Source organism: Odocoileus virginianus, chromosome 6 (genome assembly GCF_023699985.2).
Source record: "Odocoileus virginianus isolate 20LAN1187 ecotype Illinois chromosome 6, Ovbor_1.2, whole genome shotgun sequence".
In the NCBI taxonomy this organism is placed as follows: domain Eukaryota; kingdom Metazoa; phylum Chordata; class Mammalia; order Artiodactyla; family Cervidae; genus Odocoileus; species Odocoileus virginianus.
In genome coordinates this window covers 34777561-34794080 of record NC_069679.1, presented here as the reverse complement: position 1 = coordinate 34794080, position 16520 = coordinate 34777561, and the positions used below count along the sequence as shown (strand labels likewise).

Sequence of the window (16520 nt, the reverse complement as noted above, 5' to 3'; positions counted from 1 at the left end):
AAAAATAAAAGCATTAAGTGCTTTATTATAAAGAATTTGGAAAATGCAGAAGGTAAAAGGAAGAAGAGGAAAATCATGTTTAATTCTACCATATTTATTTTCTTCACAGAAGAATTTCTTTAATGTTGTGAAACTGGTAGAGATTATTAGTTCAAAAGTTTTTGTAACTTGTCTCAAGCCAAGTTTTTATCTTCATCTGTGATTGTCTCTAGAAGGCTGGTTGTTTGTTTTTTAAATTAGTGATGGTGAATTAGTCTGCCGGGGAAAATGATTTTGTTAGTGACTAATAGATGGCTGGAAAATTTGGGGGCAAGCTGTGAACTGAACAGGTTATAGATGGAGATTTTTACCCCTTGTACATATTTTTAAAAATTAAGGTCACATTTCCTTTTTTTAAGTGTTTAACTCAGTGGTTTTATAGTCACAAAAAATGATGGTGCGGCCATTACCATTTCTTAATTCCAGAATATTTTCATCGCCCCAGTTAGCAGTCTCTGTCTCTCTCTCACACACACACACACACACAGAGCCATCCTCCCTTTCCCCCACCCCCTGTTGACAACTAGTCTACTTTCTATCTCAATGGAGTTGCCTATTCTGAACATTTCCTGTAAGTGGAATCCCACAGCACGTGGCCTTTTTGTGTCTGGCTCCTTTCCCTTAGCATAATGTTCTCAAGGTTCATCCATGTTGTACCATGTATCAGTACTTCATTTCTTCTTATAGCTGAATAATGTTCTATTATATGGATATGTCACATTTGTTTGTCCATTCATCACTGATTGACATTTGGATTGTTTATACTTTGGGGCTATTATGAATAATGTTGCTATGAACATTTGTGTATGTTTTTGTATAGACATGTATTCATTTCTCTTGGGAATATACCTATGAGCAGAATTCCTAGATCATGTGATATTTAACTTTTAGAGGGATTGCCACCTTTTTTCTAAAGCAACTGCACCAATTTTCCATTTCTACCAGCAATGTATGGAGAGTCCCATGTCTCCACATCCTCACCAGCACTTTTGATTGTCCATTTTTTGATAATAGCTATCTTAGTGAGTGTGGAGTGGTGTCTCATTGTGGTTTTGATTGACATTTCCCTTCATGTGCAGCTTATCACTTCATGTGCATATTGGCTACATATATCTTCTTTGGAGATAATGTCTATTCAAATTCTTTGTTCATTTTTTTTTCTCTAAAATTTTGTTTTGTTTTGCCCATATGTTTAATTGAGTTGTTTGTCTTTTTATTGCAGAGTTGCAAGTCTGTCTTTATTCTGGATACCAGTCTAGTCTCTTAATAAATATATAATAGGCAAAATTTTCTGCCGTTTCTGTAAACTATCTTCTCGGTTTCTTGATAGTGTTCTCTGAAGCACAGAAGTTTTAAATTTTGAGAGAGTTGAGTTCATCTTTTTTTCCTTTAGTTCCTTGTACTTTTTGGTGTCATATTTTATTTGTTTATTTATTTTTCTCTGCCTTGGGGCTTGCAGGGTTTTAGTTCCCCTGACCAGGGATTGAACTGGCGCAACAGCAGTGAAAGCATCATGTACTAACCCCTGGATCACCAGGGAACTCCCAAGGTGTCATATTTTAAATCACTGTCATGAAGATTTATGTCTATGCTTTGTTCTCTGTTTTATGATTTTAGTTTTTACAGTTTGATCTATGATCCATTTTGAGTTAATTTTTGTACATGGTGTGAGGTAAGGGTCCAGGCTTATTCTTTTACATGTGAATATCCAGTTTTCCCACCACCATTTGTTGTAAAGGTTGTTTTTTTCCCTATTGGATTGTCTTGACACTCTTGAAGAGAACTAACTGACCATAAATGTATTGGGTTTCCACAAATCTCTGTGTCTATCCTTATACCAGTATTACCATCTTGATGACCATAAGTTTTTTTGTTTTTGTTTTTGTAAACTTTATTTATTTATTTGGCCCTGTGGGGTCTTGGTTGTGGCACACTCGGGGTTTCTGTTGTGTGACGTGGATCTTCTGTTTGGTGTGTGGCCTTGGGACTCCAGTGTGTGGGCTCAGTATATGTGGTGTGCAGGCTTAGTTGCCCCATGGCATATGGGAGTTAGTTCTCCGACCAGGGATTGAACCTGCATCCCCTGCATTGCAAGGCAGATTCCCAACCACTGGACCACCAGGGAATTCCCAATTACTATAACTGTATAGTAAGCTTTGAAACCAGGAGTTGTGAATTTTTTAACTGTTCTTTTTAAGAGTTTTTGGATTCTGACTTCCTTGTGTTGCCATAGGAATTGTAGAATCAGCTTGTTGATTTCCACAAACAAACAAACAAACAAACAAAGCTAACTAGGATTTTATATTGAATTGAATCTGTCACATAATTTACAGAGTATTGCAGTCTTAACAGTTTTCCAGTTCATGAACATGGGATATTTTTCCATTTATTTAGATGTTTAATTTATTTCAGTGATGTTTTGTGGTTTTAAGAGTACAAGTATTACACTTTTGTTAAATTTATTCTTAAGTATTTTATTCTTTTGATGCAATTTGTTTTGTTTTTCTTTTTCAAATTCTTTCCCCATTTAGGTTATTACAAAATATTAGGCAAAGTTCTCTTAAGCTATATAGTAGGTCCTTGTTGGCTATCTATTTCAAATAAAGCAGTGTGTACACATCAATCCCAAGCTCCCAATCTGTCCCTCTCTGCCTCCCTTCCCTGCTGGTAACCATAAATTCTCTTAAGTCTGTGAGTCTGTTTCTGTTTTGTAAATAAGTTCATTTGGGTCTTTTTTTTTTTTTTTACTTTCTGTATATAAGTAATATCATGATATTTGTCTTTATATCACTTACTATGATAATCTCTAGGTCCATCCATGTTGCTGCAAATGGCAATGTCATCCTTTTTAATGGCTGAGTAGTATTCCATTGTATATATGTACCACATCTTCTTTATCCATTCATCTGTTGATGGACACTGAGGCTCTTTTAGCTTTATTTATTTATTTAATTCTGTGGCTGTGGTGGATCTTCGTTGCTGCATGTGGGCTTTCTCTAGCTGTGGTGACTTCAAGGACTTCTCGTTGCGGTGGCTCCTCTTGTTGTGGAGCACAGGCTCAAGGCATTTGGACTTCAGTAGTTGCAGCGAGTGGGCTCAGTAGTTGTGGCTCACAGGCTCTAGAGCTGGAACTCGGGAGTTGTGGCGCACGGGCTTGATGCTGTATGCCACCATGTAGGGTCTTCCCAGAGCATGAATTGAACCGGTGTCCCTTGCATTGCAAGGTGGATTCTTAACCACTGGACCACCAGGGAAGCCCCTAAAATGGAATTTTGAAGGGAACATTTATACACTTGAGATTTAGGAGTATTTTTATTTTTAAAATTTTAAAAAATTTTAACTGCTCCATGCTTATAGGAACTCAGTTCCCCTACCAGGGATTGAACCTGGCCACAGCAGTAAAAGCCTGGAATCCTAACCACTAGGCCACCACGGAACTTTATTTTTTATAACAAATAGTCCTTGAGGTAGGTGGGGGGCGGTGTGTGTATTTGGAGAAACCTGTGTAATGTAAAGTATAAAAGATTGAGAGCACCTGAATTCTAGTGCCCATTCTACCACTTGAACTATATAACTTAGGACATTTTGGTTTATTCTCTGTGCTCCCTTCATTAATGCTTTCTTTTCATTAGATATTTATTAAACATCTGGTTTGCCCTATACATATTTGACTGGTAAAACGACTGAAGTCATTGTCCTCGGATATAACCTCTTATACTCTGTGCCAACAACCTCAGTTTTTCTCTCTAAAGATAGAGGTGTTGGGCATATGTTCATTTGTGGACATGTGTTAAGACCCTGCTTATTTTCAGAGTTCAGTATGGCTTTGGTGTTAAGACTGGCCTTGTAAGCAGATAGCATACATGTCAATCTTATACTCTCATTTTTTAAACTACTGTAATCACAGCAAGGACCTCTAACCTTGTCCTCTGCCCTGACCTCTTTCTAAAGTTTGGCCATGGTTTCCAGCTGCCTAACATTTCCTTACTTGGTTGTCCCAAATATAATTCAAACTCACAATGTCCAAAGCAGAATTGTCCCTAAAGCCCACCTCATGCTTACTCAGTTTCAGTAGTGGGATTATTTCCTTCCTTTTGCCCAAACTAAAAACCCCTGAGTCACCCTTACCTTTTCCTGTCTGCTCACACCTGGTGTATCACAGAGACCCTTGGAGAGACCCTCTCCTATGTGTCTCTTGTTATGTCCCCTCTTTTCTGTACTCATTGCCGCCTTTTTGTTCAGACATTTTTCATTTTTTACCTAAACCAAGCTCTACTCTTACCCCCTTTGATTCCCACTTGGTAGGTTAATTGTCATTCAGGACCCAGCTTGAATGTCACTTCTTTTTGGCATATTCTTATTAGCCAAGTCCTCAGGCTTCAAGGTGAAATTAAACATCTTTCTGTTAATGTTATGGAGAGTTTGAATATTGTATAGCTATTAATAACATCCGTTGAAAAAATCATACAGACTAGAGTTTGAATCCTAGCTAGTTAGTAGCGTATTAGGCAGCTTCTCTAAGCCTCTGCTTCCATGGTGGCTCAGAATCTGCCTGCAACGCAGAAAATCCAGGCTCGATCCCTGGGTCAGGAAGATCCTTTGGAGAAGGGAATGGCGATCCACTCTAGTCTTCTTGCCTGGAGAATTCCATGGACAGAGCAGCCTGGCAGGCTACCATAGGATTGCAAAGAGTTGGACACGACTGAACGACTAATACATACACACACTCTCTAAGCCTCAGTTTCCTATCTTAAAGTAAAACTAATAATTACTTCATAGAGCAGAAGTAAAGACTAAATGCAGTTATGAAGGTAGTGATTATAGTAATCCTGGCCATGATATATTGAACATTAAATACAATATAATACTTGTTTCAAATTGCATGTTAAAAGCAGTTAGTTTAGTGTCTATTGTATAGCAGACATTCAGTTAAAAAAAAGCTAAATATTTTCTGTGTTGTCTTCTTCCACTGAGCAAGAATCATGCCTTATTTTTATGATAGTGTGATAGATCATCAATAAACAATTGTTGAATTTGAGTTTATTTACTGTGATTTGATGAAATGTTAGGAGGGTCTTTTAACATTCCCTGCCAACTTGACTGCAGTTCCTTTGGGATTTAAAGGTTTTGAGTTTCCTATTAAAGTACATACCCCTGGAGAGAGATAATACCTTGCTATGTTATCAAGAACTATCCTATGGGAATTAGTTGTTTATCAGCTACTTTCTAATCTGCAAAAGATCTTGCAGGGTGAGACTGGGTGGGGAAGAAAGAGGAGAGGAAGAGGTCTGAGTACATAGTATCTTGGGGAACAAAATTGCTGTTTCCCATTTGCCGCAGAATTATTGACTCTCTTTCCTAATTTGTAATGAACATCACACCACCTAATATGCAGGGGCAACATTTGGTAGTCTTGGCTGTGCTGTAGAACCACAGGATTAGGCCATGTAAAAGTAAGTCATTTCTATTCCTTGAAGGTCTGAATTAGTTACCACTTTGTGATGTTACTAGCATGATTGCATGATTGCAGACTCACTCCCTGTATAGACAGTTAATAGCTTTATATTTAGTACTGAGAGAGGATATTCTAGACATAGTTCCTAATTTTGGTCAACTATCTTGTGAATGGATGACAGTTATCACCTACCCAGTGAACTGCCCAGAGGATTGTTGAGCACGGGATCAGATGATAAACCTAAAAGCACTGAAAAGGCTACACAAATGCAAAGTGTATTATTCCAGAGTCTAATACAGTAAGTCCCCTACATTCAAACAAGTTCCGTTCCCAGAGCGCATTCATAAGTCCAATTTGTTCATCAGTCCAACAGAGTTACCTTAGGTACCCAGCTAACACATTCAGCTATATAGTACTGTGCTGCACTAGGTTTGGAGAAGGCAATGGCACCCCACTCCAGTGCTCTGCCTGGAAAACCCCATGGACGGAGGAGCCTGGTGGACTGCAGTCCATGGGGTCGCTAAGAGTCAGACACGACTGAGCGGCTTCACTTTCCCTTTTCCCTTTCATGCATTGGAGAAGGAAATGGCAGCCCACTCCAGTGTTCTTGCCTGGAGAATTCCAGGGATGGAGGAGCCTGGTGGGCTGCCGTCTGTGGGGTCGCACAGAGTCGGACACGACTGAAGCGACTTAGCAGCAGCAGCAGCAGCACTGGGTTTATAATACTTGTCATAGAAATAATACATGGAAAACAAACACAAAAACTAAAATATTTTAAATCTTGCAGTACAGTTCCTTGAAAAGTACAGTAGTACAGTACAGCAGCTAGCATACAAGGCACATTCGTTTGTTTGAAAGTTCATAACTTGAAGGTTTGTATGTAGAGGACTTACTGTATATGACTTTGGAAAACTCGTTTAACTTCCTAGGCCTTGGTTTCCTTATCTTTAAAATGAAAAACTTGGTGAAAGATATTTCCAATACTTCTCTCAGTTCTAAAATTCTGGGATACTCTATTCTGTCTTGCCTTTTAACTGATGTCCCTTGCTTCCATGCAATCTCAGCACATCAGCCATAGTTATTCTATTAAAGCTTGTCAGTCACTATCATTTCTTTCCTCAGAACCCTCCATTGACCCTTTGTTTCATCCTGTTAAATCTGGTGGTCCATAATGCCATGCATGGTCTGTACTTATCCCTGCCTTGCCTCTATGACCTTATCTCCTATTTCCCCCCTCTCTCAATTCCCCTCCAGCTTTTCCTTTGAACATCTCAGGTGTGTTTCGGGCTCTCACACTGAAAGTTTCAGCTTCTAGAATTCACAGACAGCAGCATTATCAACACCTTCATCTCCCCAGTTTTTACTCACGTCACTCTGTTTTAAATTTGCAACTGCCTCCGCACTGCCTGCTCCTGACTCCTTTACCCAGTCTCATTATTTTTTCTCAAAGTATGTATCACCTTCCAATGTACAAAATGTGTACATTATTATAATGTTTATTGTCTGACTCTATCTTAGACTGTAAGCTCTATTCACCCATGTTTCCCAAGCACCTCTCATAGTACTTGCCCCATTAAATATTTGTTAAACATGTGGATGGGCTGTGCAGTGTGGTGAATACTAATCTCATTTTTAGCTGATATAAGCCTCAGTTGACTCATTTATGAAGTGCTGGTTTTTGATCTCTTATCTTTTTTGTAAGAGGTTTTCCTCAGATATTTGATAGTCCTTGGGTGTCTGCTCATGTTTTAAACATCTTTGAGATGGAACACTCAATGATTGGAAGCTGAGTGCATCAGCAGAGCATATTATAGTGAACTTCACAGTGAGACGGTTATTAAGTTGGCAAACCCTAAATTTCAATATCTCTAGGTCTTTCCTCTTGAGTTCATCAGATTCCTTAGAAAAACCTCTTCTAATCCTCCTGCAAGGTAAGGAGTTTCTGCCAGCTTTCTTTGTCCAAGTGAAAAGAGAGAAGTGGGGCCTCGGCCTTCAGCATTCAGTTTGCTTAGGTCCACATTTAACCCCCCTTATATTAGATGTTCCTTGTGCCCTCCCCTATGCCTGAAGTGCTCTAGTCCAGAGATTCTCTGTTTGACACTTTCCAGAGAATAAATCTCTAGGCTTCTTAGTTGGGGAGGGTATCTGAGTGAGAAGAAGGATTAAGGATATAATTGTTTGTGAAATAATTTTCAACCAGCCTTATTCAGACTAAATCTCCAGGCTACCACTCCCAGCTTGAGTTTATCTGGCACCACCAGTTCCTGAGCTCTTGGAGATAAACTTCTGTGATGGTGATAGGTATAGTTGAAAGTTTTCTCTCTTGCAGGATTAGTAGTCATCATTCTTATGTTGACTTAGTCTGTTACAGTACTTTTATTTGGTTTCTAGATTCCAGAATGTTAACTGTCTCCTCCTCTTCCCTTCCTTGTGAGTTAATCTTTTAGAAAATCCTTCAGTGTAGTTTTAATGTGTTTTTGTCTACTATATTTATTATAGCTATTTTCTTCTCTGTCATTTGTGGGGGTTTTTTTCTTTTTTTTTTTTAGTTCTACCACTTCATTGCTACCAACCCATCTCCCTTCACCCTCGTGCACACATGCTCAGTCATGTAATCCCATGGACTGCAGCCCGCCAGGCTCTTCTGTCCATGGACTTTTCCAGGCAAGAATACTGGAGTGGGTTGCCATTTCCTTCTCCATCATTTGTGTTTTTTGTTTTTTTGTTTTTGTTTTTTTTGACTTAAGAACATTTATTCAATAATTTAAATTCCTCAGAAAACATCAAAAATGCATTACCATTATATTGTAAACATGATCAATATAAATCTTAAACTTGAAAAAAAGAACACAATCCCCAATAGCAGCACAAATCTCACCTCCTTCAGAGGCACATGTATATCAAAATTAATAAAAAGATCTGAACAGAATTGACCTGTCAATTACAATAAAGGAAAGAGGAGATTTTTTTAACAGGGATGATCCAAGAAGAATACATTTGTGAAAGGTAATGAGGTGCCTTAAAATTCTCATTTGAAAATTCTGTGGAGGCTCATTAATGATCCATTCAATTATTCAGATTTGATCGTCTCAGGAAGCAATCACCAACAGCAGTTCTGGGATGCTAGTTGCAGCTTGCATTTGGAGGGTGAGCTGCCTTCAAAGCTTGATCTAGATCATCCAGTAGGTCTTGTTTATCCTCTAAGCCCACCGAGAGCCGAATAAGTGTATCACTAATTCCAAGGACTTCTCTGTCGCTCTTAGGCACTGATGCATGGGTCATGATTGCCGGAAGCTCAGCAAGACTTTCATATCCTCCCAAGCTCTCAGCCAGAGTAAATAGCTTTAGGTTCTTGAGGAAAGTTTCAGCATGTTGAAGAGAGCCCTTGATATAAAAGGTGATCATCCCCGGGCAACCTGTGCACTGACGCTTGGCTAGCTCATGCTGAGGATGAGAAGGCAGCCCAGGATAAATAACCTTTTCCACCTGAGGATTCGACTCCAAAAACTGAGCAACTGCCATTCCATTTTCGAAATGCTTCTCCATGCGGACTTGTAGAGTCTTCAGACCTCGATTGCAGAGGTAACAGTCAATAGGAGATGGAACTGCTCCAAGAGAATTTTGCAAGAAACGGAGCCTATCATGAAGGCTCTCAGAATTCAGCGACACTAAGCCCATTACAACATCACTGTGGCCATTCATGTATTTTGTTGCTGAATACATACAAATATCAGCTCCCAGTGACAAAGGCCGCTGGAAATATGCTGACATAAAAGTGTTATCCACAACCAAGATGATGTCTCCATGTTTATGGACCGTATGTGCACAGGCTTCAATGTCAATCATCTTCAAGCTAGGGTTTGTGGGGGTTTCAATCCAAACAAGCTTGGTTTCTGGTGTAATAGCTGCCTCTAGCAATTTGGTTTTGGAACAATCTACAAAAGAAATCTTTAATCCAAATTCAGTTGCCACCTGCCTGAAGTACCTGTTTGTACCTCCATACACATCATCCATACAAATAATTTGGTCTCCTGCTTTTAAGAGATGGGTAATAGTCACAGTGGCTGCTAAACCTGAAGCAAAGGCCAAACTGTACTTGGCCCCATCCAGTGCCGCCACTGCTTTTTCCAAGCAATTCCGGGTGGGATTTCCAGAACGGCTATACTCAAAACCCGAGTGCTGGCCAGGAGCCCCTTGCTTGAACGTGGTGGACAGCAAGATGGGGGGCACCACAGCCTGGGAGGTCCATTGCTCCGGTTCTTGGCCCACGTGGATGGCCTGCGTAGCGAAATGCTGGAACCTAGGCAGGAATCCGTGTGGGGAGGCTTCTTTTTCCTGCATGCTGAGCTGCGAAGAAAGGAAAGAGTAAAAGAGCGAGGAAGATAAAACTCTGAAACTGATACGTCAGAACTTGAAAAAGACAGAAGAATCAGGTGAATGGGAGGAATGGCAGGGGGATTCAGCCGCGAGTGCACTAGAGCCTCATTTGTGTTTTTAAAAAATATTTATTTACTGGCTGCATCAGGTCTTAGTTGCAGCACCTGGGATCTTTCTTTGCGGGCATGTTGGCTTTAGGTTTCATGGGTTCAGTAGTTGGGGTTTGCGGGCTTAGTTGCCCCACAGCATATGGGATCTTAGTTCCCTGACTAGGGATTGAACTTGTGTCCGCTGCATTGGAAGATGAATTCTCAGCCACTGGACCACCAGGGAAGTCTCTGTCTTTTGTTTTTAATTGACATTTTAATTGAGATAATTATTTAGTCACATGTAGTTAAAAGAAATAATACAAAGATTTCCTTGTACACTTTACCCATTTTCCTCCAGTAGTAACATTTTGCAAAAATATAGTATAATATCAACCAAGATAATGACATTGATACAATCCATCAATCTTGCTCACATTTGTTTGGTTTTGCTTGTTTCTCTGCAGTCTTACTGTATGTGTAGGTTTGTTTATCCACCACTGTCAAGATTCTGACCCAGCCCACCACCACAGTCAGTGTAATTCTCTCAGGATTCATCACGGTTGTTGTGTGTATCAGTACTTCATTCCTTTTTATTGCTGAGTTTCTGTGGTATGGGTGTGTGTGTGCCACAGTTTAACCAGTCACCTGTTGAAGGACATTTGGACTGTTGCCTGTGCTGTGCTGTGTTAGTTGCTCAGTCATGTCTGACTCTGTGACCCAATGGACTGCAACCTGCCAAGCTCCTCTGTTCATAGGGATTCTCCAGGCAAGAATACTGGAGTAAGTTGCCATGCCCTCCTCCAGGGGATCTTCCCAACCCAGGGATCGAACCCAGGTCTCCTGCATTGCAGGAGGATTCTTTAGCAACTGAGCCACCAACGAAGCCCTGGACCATTTCCACTTTGGGGTTACAATGGGAAAAACTGTGGTGAATGTTCATATACAGGCTTTTGCAAACATAAGTTTTCATTTCTCTGGGATAAATGCCCAATAGTGCAATTGCTGGGTCATATGGTAATTCTGTGTTTAATGTTTTAAGAAACTGCCGAGTTATTTTTTCCAGAGTAGCTGTACCATTTCACATTCTTGCCAGCAATGGATGAGAGATCTCCGCCCTCCCCCATCCTTGTCATTATTAGCACTAGTTTTACCTTAGTCATTCTGATAAATGTGTAGTGATGTTTCATTGTGATTTTAATTTGCATCTTCCTAGTGACTAACAGTGTTGAAGTTTTTTGGTGTACTTGTTTGTCATCACATAACGTCTTCAGTGAAATGTCTCTGAATGTCTTCTGCCTTCAGTTAGGGTCAGTGATTCCTCCCACTTTATTTTTCTTTGTCGAGATTGTTTTAGTTATTTATATGGAAAGGCCAGGGCCTTTAGTTTATCTGCATCTACAGAGAACCTTGGTAGGATTTTGATAAGAATTATGCTAAGGGGAGAATTGATGTCTGTCAATCTTTTTGTTTACTTACATATGTTTTTTACTTAATGAAAGTTTATATATTATGAAATCTGAAAGGTTTTTTTTAATGACTCCTGAATTTCTTGTCTAATTTAAAAAGAACTTCCTCATCCAAGGTTATAACAATATTAACCTTTTTTGTTTTGTTTTTTTCTTTAAGTTTTTTAAACCATCCAGTATTTTATTTAGGTATCCTATAGGAATCTAATATTTGTGTTTTAAAATCCAGTTGAAGAGTCAGTTGCTCTCATTATTTACTGATTGTTATTCATTGATTCGAGATGCCATCTATATCATAATCTAAGTTGTTATATGTATTTGGTCTGTTTCTGGGCTTTCTTAGTCTGTCTAGTCATCTATTACATTATCATACCTCACTTTTCATAATCTCTTGTAGGCCTATGAGACAACTAGTGTCTAGGAGGAGGCACAGCTTGACTTAAGAATTTAACATGGGGGTTCAACTTGCCAAGTTGAATGCTGTTGATATTTACACCTTTACTAGCTAAATGACTTAGTACGAGTCATTGAAATTCTCTAGGCCTTAGTATCATCTATAAAATGAGGCTTATGATATTATATACATTAGTAGATTATTGTAAAGAGTAAAAGCAATATGTAAAGTTCTTTTATTTTTTTTTCCATTTATTAGTTGGAGGCTGATTACTTTACAATATTGTAGGTAAAGGTCTTTTAATGGAAAACATAGGGCCATGTAAGAGTTAGACTATTGTAACAGGAAAAAGTTGTGCTAATACTTTGTCTTTTCAGATTAGCTTTCAAATTTTTTTATTCTTCCCCAAATTCAGTTCAGCTATTGATTGGAATTACATTGACTTTATAAATTTAGTTTGAGGGAGAAATAGTTTTTATAATAATGTAATAAGCCATTGCATTATCATTATACATTATACATTATTTGTTTACCACCCAAGTGGTGATCTGGGCCAGACTTGTCTTACCTTGGCTGGGACAACTGAGCCACCTTCTCTGTTGGTTTTATATTCTGTAGCAGGCTGTCTGGGAGTTATTCACTTGGTAGTTATCCCCCTCTCCAAGAGGAAGTGTGAAATGTGTCCCAAGCCTCTTGAAAAGTGCACAGATAGAGAGCTGGCAGTGCTTTGCTTCCTCAGTTTCTGTTAGCCGAAGGAAGTCACAGGGACAGCACAGATTAAAGTGGGAAAGAAGCCGAATTCCGTCTCTTGATGAGAGAATTGCAAGTGGGTGGGGTTAGGGAGGGAAATAGTGTTTAACCTTTTTTTTTTTTTTTTTTTTTGCAGTCTACCACATTTTAGCATTTGTTCTTAGGGAAATAAATCCCGATGTTCCAGCTTGACTGACATCTCTTTTGTTTTTGATATGCATTTGTATAAACTTATTTTCACCTCCGTTTAAAACAGTGTTTGGAGCGATAAGTTGAACTAGGGCTTTCTTGTGTTAGAGCGGTATTTTAATTTTATTTCTTCTTCTCTCCCTGCTTTTTTTTTTTTTCCTGTGCTAGCCACCTCATCATTCAAGATGCTTAAGAATACCTCTTCAAGAAACCTTTTCTGACTTTGTGTCCCCTACCCTGGCATCTTTCCTTTGAACGTCTCATGACAGTATTTAGTAACATAACATTGTATTACATTCAGTTGTTTTCATGTCTTTTTCTATTATTAGATTCGAAGCATCTTTCTGTATCTCCAGTATCTGACATGCAAGTTTTTTAAAATGATAGATAAAATCGTGAGAGACCTGCTAGACTTTTTTATTTATCAGATCTGTTTTCTCCGCTTTTGTTTGTTTTGGCCTTGCTGCGTGACATGCGGGGATCTTAGTTCCCTGACCAGGAATTGAGCCCAGGCTCTTGGCAGTGAGAGCGTGGAATCCTAACCACTGGACCGCCAGAGAATTCCCTTCTCCATTTTAGTACAGAATTGTTTGTCCCTATGCTTCTGTTGGGTGTAAATGCTGCTGTTTTGACTGGTTGACAGTACTGATATTTAGATTTAGGTTACTAAGAAAGGTCAAGTATCATCATCCATATATAAAATAGTTGCTGTTACTTATTTTTGTAACACTTGTGTTATTTTGATTAAACATAATTTTTACTTTCTCCTAAGATACTATGCTTTTGTTTAGAAAGTATTATTTTATATAAATATGCATTTAATACTTCAGAAGATGAAATAATTCATACATATAATGACATTTGTCCTTTTTTAGTGCTACCAATTATCTGAACCTCCGGCCATTGGGGGGATTTCCTCACCTTATAAGTCCAGTGTCTACTGTAAAATCAGAAAATGCCACATGCTTACTCTGCTAGCTTTGTTAGCAATAAGGGTTTGAGACCTGACCCAAGTCCCCCCAGCTGAATATGTCATCCCTGGTGTTTCCCATCAGTCCCTGATCCCAAGGAGTAGTGGAAGGTTGTTTATAGTAATGGTGACAGCACCATCCGATATCTAGTTGTACCACTGGTTCACTGGTGGCAGCAGCAGTGTCCTTACCAGACTGATAGTGTGACATGATTTTGTAAATGGTTCTGGTTGTATAGCCTCTTCCTGTGCCTACTTGTTTTCTGAGATTTGCTCTTCAGACTTTCTGGGGAGTTCTGTGAGTTACCCATTTGCATCATTTGCTCAGATCAGCCACAGTTAGTTTCTGTGAGCAACCATGAGAGATACAGTAAGTAGTTGAATTTTGAGAGTGGAAACCGCAGTGTATATCAAAGAAGCTCATCTTTTTGAGAGAAAAAACTCATGAGATAGTAGATCTATGTTTAGCAGGAAATTGATAGCTTATATAACACAGATTATAAGGAAAGGAAAGATCAGTGGAAGGGCATGAGGAAACTGACTTATAGAGAAAGTGGGACTCACATAGTGGGTAGAATTTGGATAGAAAGAAGAAATGTTTAGAGAGTTACAAGTCTTATACCTGTATTGTTAATTATCATCACTGAGAACTTTTGAATTGTTGTCATCCCTGGTTCAAACTAGGTGAAATAGGGAAGGGGATGTTAGGAATAGGTAGAGGGTAATGGTTAGGGCTATATATTAAGGAAGCTAGGTAAGTTTGTGCTTTCACTATTAGCACTTCTCATGACTGTATATGAGTGTTACAAGTCTCCCTCCCTATGGAAAAATACGTAGACATTTACTTTTTCAGAATTTCTTGTTTTCAAGTTCACTTGAAAGTTTTTTGAGGACAGGGAGATTTCACTGTTTCTTTCTCTTTCTCTCTCTCTCTCTTAAACTTTAAAAAAAGGTGTTTGATACATGATTTCTTTTTGAAGCTCATACTCCCTAAAATTTCTTATCAAGAAATTAAGTAATCTGTTGGTTCATCAGTTATCCTAAGCCTCAGGGAGCACATTGGAGCTTTCTCTTTCTTCATCCAGTAAATGTATTTAATTTTACTGGAGTATAGTTGATTTACAATGTTGTGTTAGTCTTGGGTGTACAGCATGGTGATTCAGTTATGCATATACACATATGCATTAAAAAAAGGAATTTTTTTTCTTTTTCACATTATTTTCCCATATAAGTTATTACAGCATATTGAGTTGAGTTCCCTGTGAATCTATTGTATAGATCCTTCTTGGTTATCTATTCTGTTTATAGTTGTGTGTTTATGTTAATCCCTAGCTCCTAATTTATCCCTTCCCCCAATATCCTTCCCCTGACATTTCCTCTTTGGTAACCATAGGTTTGTTTTCAAAATCTGTGAGTCTTTTTCCATTTTGTAAATAAGTTCATTTACATCATTTTTTAAAATTAGGTTCTGCATATGTGTGATATAATATGATATTTGGCTTTCTCAGTCTGATTTATTTCACTTAATATGAAAATCTCTAGATCCATCCACGTTACTGCAAATGACATTGCTTCATTCTTTTTTATGGTTAAGCAGTATTCTGTTGTGTATGTACCACATCTTCTTTATCCATTCCTCTGCAGATGGACATTTAGGTTGTCTCTGTGTCTTGGCTGTTATAAATATTGCTGCAATGAACGTTGGGGTACATGTAGCTTTTCAAATTATGTTTTTCTCAGGATGTATGCTCAGGAGTGGGTTTGCTGGATTATATGGTAGTTCTGGATTTATTTTTTTAAGGAACCTCAATGCTATTCTCCATAATGGTTGTACCAATTTACATTCCCACCAGCATTCCCACCAGTGTAGGAGGATTCCCTTTTCTCCCCATCCTCTCCAGCATTTATTGTTTATAGACATTTTGATAATGGTTATTCTGATCACTATGAGGATGCTCACTGTAGTTTTGATTTGCATTTCTCTGATTATTAGTGATGTTGAGCAACTTGCTTTTTGGCCATCTGTATGTCTTTTCTAGATAAATGTCTATTTAGATCTTCTGCCCATTTTTTGTTTGTTTTTTGGTTTTTTTTGTTGTTGTTGTTGTTTGTTTTTTGGCATAGAGCTGCATGAGCTGTTTGTATTCTTTGGAGATTAAGTAAATATTAATGTATTTTATAGTTGACTTTGTCCAGATAAAAGTAAAGATTAATTGAGGCCTGTTCTTCTCCAGCAAATAGATTGCAAGTGAATATCCTTTTTCTTTGCTCCCAGGATTGTTTTGCACTTTGTTATGGCACTGACTTGTTTTATTCTATTGTAATTTTTGTTTTTGTCTGATTCCCTAACCTCCCCCATCCCAGTCTGTGAGCTTTTTGATAAGGACCAGGACTCTTACTCATCTGTGTATCTCCAATGTCTGGCTTATAATTGGGCTCTATAAAATTTTTTTTAAAGATGTAATAAATTATTTCCTTTAAGTGCTCCTTAGTAGGAGTTGTGAGAAGAATTAAGATTTTTTTTGGCTCAGAGTTATCATGGACATTAGGATTGTCCAGTTGTTCTGATGTTTGTTTTGTTTTGTTATATGAAAGGTTTAAGATACCTTGGTCAAATATGTTTTGGGGTCCCTTTTTTTCAGTGATTCTTTTTTTACCTTTTAGAGCATTTTTGGATTTACAGTTCTTATATATCCCAGATTCCTTTACTATTAACATCTTCTGTAATAATTTATATGGTACATTTATTGCTCTTATTGAAAAAGTATTAAGACATTATTATCAACTAATT

The 16520-nt window shown here is 38.3% G+C and overlaps 1 protein-coding gene and 1 pseudogene across 4 annotated transcripts in view; one reads left to right on the top strand and one right to left on the bottom strand.

The window, feature by feature from the left end:
* ZNF609 (zinc finger protein 609) overlaps window positions 1–16520 on the top strand; it is a 193182-nt gene that overhangs the window by 44312 nt on the left and 132350 nt on the right. The gene's annotated exons all lie outside the window — the stretch shown is intronic.
* On the bottom strand, window positions 8280–9970 carry LOC110130425 (cystathionine gamma-lyase pseudogene; annotated as a pseudogene).